The 8,366-nt window shown below is 62.4% G+C and overlaps 2 non-coding genes across 2 annotated transcripts; both read left to right on the top strand.

The window, feature by feature from the left end:
- Positions 1-3,790: 3,790 nt before the first annotated feature.
- LOC142872551 (5S ribosomal RNA) lies at positions 3,791-3,909 on the top strand. Its single transcript, XR_012920808.1, has one exon. It is a non-coding gene; the product is annotated as a 5S ribosomal RNA (ribosomal RNA).
- Positions 3,910-7,692: 3,783 nt separating this feature from the next.
- LOC142872552 (5S ribosomal RNA) lies at positions 7,693-7,811 on the top strand. Its single transcript, XR_012920809.1, has one exon. It is a non-coding gene; the product is annotated as a 5S ribosomal RNA (ribosomal RNA).
- The last annotated feature ends 555 nt before the right edge of the window (positions 7,812-8,366 follow it).

Here is an 8,366-nt window from a genome sequence, read left to right on the forward strand (position 1 = left end):
GCTGCTTTTTTTTTTTTTTTTTTTTTTTTTTTGCCTCTTGTTCTGTCCCCTTTCTGGGAGCGCGGCGGCGGCCCGGGGTGGGGGTCACCCCCACCCTCAGCGCCCGCCCGCGGTGCCTGGCGCCCCAGCCCGCACCGTGGGGCCTCCTCTTGTCCCAAGCCGCGACACCGCCGCCACGCGGCAGCATGCGTGGCATCTGGACTGTCAGGTCTCAGACCAAAGGTCTGCTCTGTGGGAACCGACACGCTGGAGGAAACCTTGAGAGTCTGAGAGGGGAGGGAGTTCCAGAAGAAGGCCAGGATGTCATTTTGAGGGAGTATGTGACCAGAACTCGTCCCGTTGCTTTTGGGGTTCTATGGGCTACACGCAGGAATCTTTGGTGGTGGCACCTGATGTTGGGGGATCCGGAGTCACACCCAGACCTGCTCCACAGGCCTCCTTTTACTTTTCTCTTCGGATTCATTATTTTTAAAAAGTGTCTCTTACCTCTAGGATTGCATTTTCTTTTCTCTCTCTCTTCAAGCAGATGATGGGAGTACAAGTATTCAGGTGACATGTGTTGCCCGTGCCCCCCTCCCCCCTGTGTTCTTTTTTTTTTTTTTTTTTTTGAGACAGAGTCTCGTTTTGCTGCCCAGGCTAGAGTGAGTGCCATGGCGTCAGCCTAGCTCACAGCAACCTCAATCTCCGGGCTCAAGCAATCCTGCTGCCTCAGCCTCCCGAGTAGTTGGGACTACAGGCATGCACCACCACGCCCGGCTGTGTTTTTCTATATATATTAGTTGGCCAATTAATTTCTCTCTATTTTTAGTGGAGACGGGGTCTCGCTCTTGCTCAGGCTGGTTTCGAACTCCTGACCTGGAGCAATCCGCCCGCCTCGGCCTCCCAGAGAGCTAGGATTACAGGCGTGAGCCACCGCGCCCGGCCCCCCCTGTGTTCTTATTCATATACCTCTCATGTTGTTCCAGCGTATTGTGGGGGTACCAATGTTAAGGTCGGGTGCCTTGCCCTCTCCAAGCCTCCCCCCTCGGGTCAGAGCTTCAAGTGCGCCCATCCCCCAGTCGGTGCGCACCCACCCCATGCCTAATGGATGTGTATGCCCCTCCCCTCCCCCCACCCGCCCGACACCCACCCGATGAAGGTGATTCCTCTCTGTCCACTTAGGCGTCCATCCGTTCGTACCAATTTGCTGGTGAGCGCGCTCACGTGGTGCTCGTGTGTCCATTCTTGGGCTACCTGGCTTACTGGAACGGGTTCCAGCTCTGGCCAGGAGAACACGAGAGGCGCCCCCTCACCGCTGCTCCTCACAGCCGAATGGCACTCCGTGGTGTCCACGCGCCACATTTTATTGATGCACTCCTGGATGGATGGGCACTCGGGTCGCTTCCACGTCTTTGCGATTGTGAATTGTGCCCTAACTGTCACCCTAACCCTTACCCAGCCCCCGTCTCCTCTGCCCCTGCCTGACGCACTCCTCCCCGGCCAGGCCCGTCACTGTCCTGGGCCCCCGCCTGACCGGCTCCTCCCCGCCCGGCCTGTCACCGTCCTCTGCCCCTGCCTGACATGCTCCTTCCCGCCCGCCCGGCCTCTCACCGTCCTCGGCCCCTGCCTGACCGGCTCCTCCGTCGCCTGGGCCTTCCAAGGGCTTGGTGTGGACGCTGCTTCCAGGAAGCCCTCCAGAAACCCGGCAGCAGGGTGGCCGCAGCAGTCTCCAGCAGCCGTCCCTAAGTCGCGTGAGTGCGGGGGACGTGCCCCCGCTGTGCCGCGGGGGCCCAGCCTGGTGTCTTCCCTGAGGCCCTGCGGCTGCCGGCTGGGCTGCCGCTCCCCGCAAGGGGAGAGCCGGGGAGGTGGGGACCGCCTCCTGATGGGGACGTACACGCAGCTCTCCACGTCGGATTCCGGGGCTCTCTGTCCTGCCCGAAGGCCCAGCTGGCCTGCGGGTCCTTAGAGTGGCAAAAACATCCGAAAACTGAGATTGAGGGTCCGGTGGGTGTCTGCACTTTTGTGCTGGGCACCCCAGGGAGGCCCGGGGGCTGGCTGGACAACGTGGTCTGCTGGGCGGGGGGGTTGGAGGAGCAACTGATGCCCTTTGCACTTTGGGTAGCAAGAGTCTGAGGTGTCTCTGAGCCCTGTGCCCTGTGGGGGGGGGGCCGGGGGGGAGGAGGAGGAGGAGGAGGAGGAGGAGGAGGTGGGAAGGGCCGGGGCCTGCAGTCCTGTTCCCGGGGTGGCACGGCAAGTGGCTTCTTCCACAGGCTGCTTGGCCTGGGCTCCCTGCACCTGGGCCTTTGGAGGACCGGCCCTGTGCTTGCCAACACTTCCTGCAGGGACCCAGAGCTGGGAGGTGGCATCTCTCAGCCCTGGGTCGGGCAGAGCCCCAGCGGGCCATGCCCACAACCTCTCTCAGCACCGGTCCCCCAGAAGGCTCCTTTGGGACCAGGATTCTCTTGCGGTGACTCTTTAAGGTCTGGCCCCTGGATGGAGGGGCACCAGGAGTAGAGGAGCAGGAAGGGGAAGGGGGTGGCCATGCGAGGGGACACTTTGAGGCCAAGTCCCAGCTTCAGCCTGATCCTCCTGGGAACCCCGCTCTGAGACAAGGAGCCGGGCTTCGCATTCCCACAGCAGCCAGTCGTGGGCTGAGGACACCTGGGGCGTTGGGAACTCCCTGGCTTCTCCTTGGTTTAACATCTAGAGCTGCTTGTGAATCGCGCCGCCACACACACCCGAGCGCAGGTGTCTTCCGCACAGACTGCGGGCCTCGCTCTTCTGAATGCCGCTAGCTCGCCACCCACCCACGGGTGAACCTGGTCAGGGTGCTTTCTCTAAGGGGCAGACTCTTTTCCGGGCGGGCTACCGGTGTCTCTGTTTGCTCGTTTCTTTCTTCCATTTCGGGAAAGGCTTCCTTGCTGGGTGTGGAAATCTCCTATGCCTTCCCTCGCCTATTCTGTCAGCTTTAAAATTCTCTTTCAGTTGCCACCCTCACAGATGGATTAGGAAACTCTTTCCGGTGCACTCATTAGTGAAATGACCTCCAGGAAGCTGGAATCTAATATCTAATGGCCGATTTTTAGCGAGTCCACACGCCAGGGTGGTCGGGGTCCAATGCAGCCCCGGCCAGGCCCAGGCCCCTTGGACTGGGCCACCGGAGGACACGGAGGAGGGTCCCGGCCCCCACGAAGCGGTGCCGGCAGTTCTCCACGGGCTTGGGCGTTTTCCAGAGGTAGGAGATGGAGGGGACTGATTTCTTCAGCGCCCCCCAAACCACGCCACCCCACCCCACCCATGGGACACATCCCCAGAGAGAGACGCCCCATACACTGGCTGTGCCCCAGCCCTGGCCCGGGGGAATAGGCGGCAGCCCACCCACAGGGCGAGGGGGGGGGCGCAGCTGAAAGGGGTTGTGGGGGAGGGCGGCCCCTGGCTGGGGTCAAAGGGCGAGCGTCCCGCGCGTGCGCAGTCAGCGGCAGGCAGCGACGCGCTGGGGGTGGGCAGCGGGTAGGTGAAGGAGGCCGGGCGAGGAGACGAGGGGGGCTGGGAGGGCTCCACCTTGGCGAGTCCAGCCGTGGAGGCGCATCTTGTGTGAGTGTGAGTGAGTGTGAGTGTGTGTGTGTGTGTATAGAGAGACAGCCCCCCGCCCCGCCCCGCCCATCACCCCCGTCCCTGGGAGCCCGCGGGACCCGGCCGGCCGGAGAACTCAACCGGCCCGGCCCGGCGCGGGGCCTGGGGCGGGAGGCGGCGGCGGGGAAGCCCAGAGAGGCTCGGCTTCTTGAGCGGGGCAGGGGCGCCCTCCGCCGCCGTCTAGGGCCACACCACCCTGAACGCCCCCGATCTCGTCTGGTCTCGGAAGCTAAGCAGGGTCGGGCCTGGTTAGTACTTGGATGGGAGACCGCCTGGGAATACCGGGTGCCACAGGCTGCTGCTTTTTTTTTTTTTTTTTTTTGCCTCTTGTTCTGTCCCCTTTCTGGGAGCGCGGCGGCGGCCCGGGGTGGGGGTCACCCCCACCCTCAGCGCCCGCGCGGTGCCTGGCGCCCCAGCCCGCACCGTGGGGCCTCCTCTTGTCCCAAGCCGCGACACCGCCACCACGCGGCAGCATGCGTGGCATCTGGACTGTCAGGTCTCAGACCAAAGGTCTGCTCTGTGGGAACCGACACGCTGGAGGAAACCTTGAGAGTCTGAGAGGGGAGGGAGTTCCAGAAGAAGGCCAGGATGTCATTTTGAGGGAGTACGTGACCAGAACTCGTCCCGTTGCTTTTGGGGTTCTATGGGCTACACGCAGGAATCTTTGGTGGTGGCACCTGATGTTGGGGGATCCGGAGTCACACCCAGACCTGCTCCACAGGCCTCCTTTTACTTTTCTCTTCGGATTCATTATGTTTAAAAAGTGTCTCTTACCTCTAAGATTGCATTTTCTTTTCTCTCTCTTTTCAAGCAGATGATGGGAGTACAAGTATTCAGGTGACATGTGTTGCCCGTGCCCCCCTCCCCCCTGTGTTCTTTTTTTTTTTTTTTTTTTTTTGAGACAGAGTCTCGTTTTGCTGCCCAGGCTAGAGTGAGTGCCATGGCGTCAGCCTAGCTCACAGCAACCTCAATCTCCGGGCTCAAGCAATCCTGCTGCCTCAGCCTCCCGAGTAGTTGGGACTACAGGCATGCACCACCACGCCCGGCTGTGTTTTTCTATATATATTAGTTGGCCAATTAATTTCTTTCTATTTTTAGTAGAGACGGGGTCTCGCTCTTGCTCAGGCTGGTTTCGAACTCCTGACCTGGAGCAATCCGCCCGCCTCGGCCTCCCAGAGAGCTAGGATTACAGGCGTGAGCCACCGCGCCCAGCCCCCCCCTGTGTTCTTATTCATATACCTCTCATGTTGTTCCAGCGTATTGTGGGGGTACCAATGTTAAGGTCGGGTGCCTTGCCCTCTCCAAGCCTCCCCCCTCGGGTCAGAGCTTCAAGTGCGCCCATCCCCCAGTCGGTGCGCACCCACCCCATGCCTAATGGATGTGTATGCCCCTCCCCTCCCCCCACCCGCCCGACACCCACCCGATGAAGGTGATTCCTCTCCGTCCACTTAGGTGTCCATCCGTTCGTACCAATTTGCTGGTGAGCGCGCTCACGTGGTGCTCGTGTGTCCATTCTTGGGATACTTGGCTTACTGGAACGGGTTCCAGCTCTGGCCAGGAGAACACGAGAGGCGCCCTCTCACCGCTGCTCCTCACAGCCGAATGGCACTCCGTGGTGTCCACGCGCCACATTTTATTGATGCACTCCTGGATGGATGGGCACTCGGGTCGCTTCCACGTCTTTGCGATTGTGAATTGTGCCCTAACTGTAACCCTAACCCTTACCCAGCCCGTCTCCTCTGCCCCTGCCTGACGCACTCCTCCCCGGCCAGGCCCGTCACTGTCCTGGGCCCCCGCCTGACCGGCTCCTCCCCGCCCGGCCGGTCACCGTCCTCTGCCCCTGCCTGACATGCTCCTTCCCGCCCGCCCGGCCTCTCACCGTCCTCGGCCCCTGCCTGACCGGCTCCTCCGTCGCCTGGGCCTTCCAAGGGCTTGGTGTGGACGCTGCTTCCAGGAAGCCCTCCAGAAACCCGGCAGCAGGGTGGCCGCAGCAGTCTCCAGCAGCCGTCCCTAAGTCGCGTGAGTGCGGGGGACGTGCCCCCGCTGTGCCGCGGGGGGGCCCAGCCTGGTGTCTTCCCTGAGGCCCTGGGGCTGCCGGCTGGGCTGCCGCTCCCCGCAAGGGGAGAGCCGCGGAGGTGGGGACCGCCTCCTGATGGGGACGTACACGCAGCTCTCCACGTCGGATTCCGGGGCTCTCTGTCCTGCCCGAAGGCCCAGCTGGCCTGCGGGTCCTTAGAGTGGCAAAAACATCCGAAAACTGAGATTGAGGGTCCGGTGGGTGTCTGCACTTTTGTGCTGGGCACCCCAGGGAGGCCCGGGGGCTGGCTGGACAACGTGGTCTGCTGGGCGGGGGGGTTGGAGGAGCAACTGATGCCCTTTGCACTTTGGGTAGCAAGAGTCTGAGGTGTCTCTGAGCCCTGTGCCCTGTGGGGGGGGGGCGGGGGGGAGGAGGAGGAGGAGGAGGAGGAGGAGGAGGTGGGAAGGGCCGGGGCCTGCAGTCCTGTTCCCGGGGTGGCACGGCAAGTGGCTTCTTCCACAGGCTGCTTGGCCTGGGCTCCCTGCACCTGGGCCTTTGGAGGACCGGCCCTGTGCTTGCCAACACTTCCTGCAGGGACCCAGAGCTGGGAGGTGGCATCTCTCAGCCCTGGGTCGGGCAGAGCCCCAGCGGGCCATGCCCACAACCTCTCTCAGCACCGGTCCCCCAGAAGGCTCCTTTGGGACCAGGATTCTCTTGCGGTGACTCTTTAAGGTCTGGCCCCTGGATGGAGGGGCACCAGGAGTAGAGGAGCAGGAAGGGGAAGGGGGTGGCCATGCGAGGGGACACTTTGAGGCCAAGTCCCAGCTTCAGCCTGATCCTCCTGGGAACCCCGCTCTGAGACAAGGAGCCGGGCTTCGCATTCCCACAGCAGCCAGTCGTGGGCTGAGGACACCTGGGGCGTTGGGAACTCCCTGGCTTCTCCTTGGTTTAACATCTAGAGCTGCTTGTGAATCGCGCCGCCACACACACCCGAGCGCAGGTGTCTTCCGCACAGACTGCGGGCCTCGCTCTTCTGAATGCCGCTAGCTCGCCACCCACCCACGGGTGAACCTGGTCAGGGTGCTTTCTCTAAGGGGCAGACTCTTTTCCGGGCGGGCTACCGGTGTCTCTGTTTGCTCGTTTCTTTCTTCCATTTCGGGAAAGGCTTCCTTGCTGGGTGTGGAAATCTCCTATGCCTTCCCTCGCCTATTCTGTCAGCTTTAAAATTCTCTTTCAGTTGCCACCCTCACAGATGGATTAGGAAACTCTTTCCGGTGCACTCATTAGTGAAATGACCTCCAGGAAGCTGGAATCTAATATCTAATGGCCGATTTTTAGCGAGTCCACACGCCAGGGTGGTCGGGGTCCAATGCAGCCCCGGCCAGGCCCAGGCCCCTTGGACTGGGCCACCGGAGGACACGGAGGAGGGTCCCGGCCCCCACGAAGCGGTGCCGGCAGTTCTCCACGGGCTTGGGCGTTTTCCAGAGGTAGGAGATGGAGGGGACTGATTTCTTCAGCGCCCCCCAAACCACGCCACCCCACCCCACCCATGGGACACATCCCCAGAGAGAGACGCCCCATACACTGGCTGTGCCCCAGCCCTGGCCCGGGGGAATAGGCGGCAGCCCACCCACAGGGCGAGGGGGGGGGCGCAGCTGAAAGGGGTTGTGGGGGAGGGCGGCCCCTGGCTGGGGTCAAAGGGCGAGCGTCCCGCGCGTGCGCAGTCAGCGGCAGGCAGCGACGCGCTGGGGGTGGGCAGCGGGTAGGTGAAGGAGGCCGGGCGAGGAGACGAGGGGGGCTGGGAGGGCTCCACCTTGGCGAGTCCAGCCGTGGAGGCGCATCTTGTGTGAGTGTGAGTGAGTGTGAGTGTGTGTGTGTGTGTATAGAGAGACAGCCCCCCGCCCCGCCCCGCCCATCACCCCCGTCCCTGGGAGCCCGCGGGACCCGGCCGGCCGGAGAACTCAACCGGCCCGGCCCGGCGCGGGGCCTGGGGCGGGAGGCGGCGGCGGGGAAGCCCAGAGAGGCTCGGCTTCTTGAGCGGGGCAGGGGCGCCCTCCGCCGCCGTCTAGGGCCACACCACCCTGAACGCCCCCGATCTCGTCTGGTCTCGGAAGCTAAGCAGGGTCGGGCCTGGTTAGTACTTGGATGGGAGACCGCCTGGGAATACCGGGTGCCACAGGCTGCTGCTTTTTTTTTTTTTTTTTTTTTGCCTCTTGTTCTGTCCCCTTTCTGGGAGCGCGGCGGCGGCCCGGGGTGGGGGTCACCCCCACCCTCAGCGCCCGCGCGGTGCCTGGCGCCCCAGCCCGCACCGTGGGGCCTCCTCTTGTCCCAAGCCGCGACACCGCCGCCACGCGGCAGCATGCGTGGCATCTGGACTGTCAGGTCTCAGACCAAAGGTCTGCTCTGTGGGAACCGACACGCTGGAGGAAACCTTGAGAGTCTGAGAGGGGAGGGAGTTCCAGAAGAAGGCCAGGATGTCATTTTGAGGGAGTACGTGACCAGAACTCGTCCCGTTGCTTTTGGGGTTCTATGGGCTACACGCAGGAATCTTTGGTGGTGGCACCTGATGTTGGGGGATCCGGAGTCACACCCAGACCTGCTCCACAGGCCTCCTTTTACTTTTCTCTTCGGATTCATTATGTTTAAAAAGTGTCTCTTACCTCTAAGATTGCATTTTCTTTTCTCTCTCTTTTCAAGCAGATGATGGGAGTACAAGTATTCAGGTGACATGTGTTGC

Source organism: Microcebus murinus, chromosome 8, assembly GCF_040939455.1.
Source record: "Microcebus murinus isolate Inina chromosome 8, M.murinus_Inina_mat1.0, whole genome shotgun sequence".
NCBI lineage: Eukaryota > Metazoa > Chordata > Mammalia > Primates > Cheirogaleidae > Microcebus > Microcebus murinus.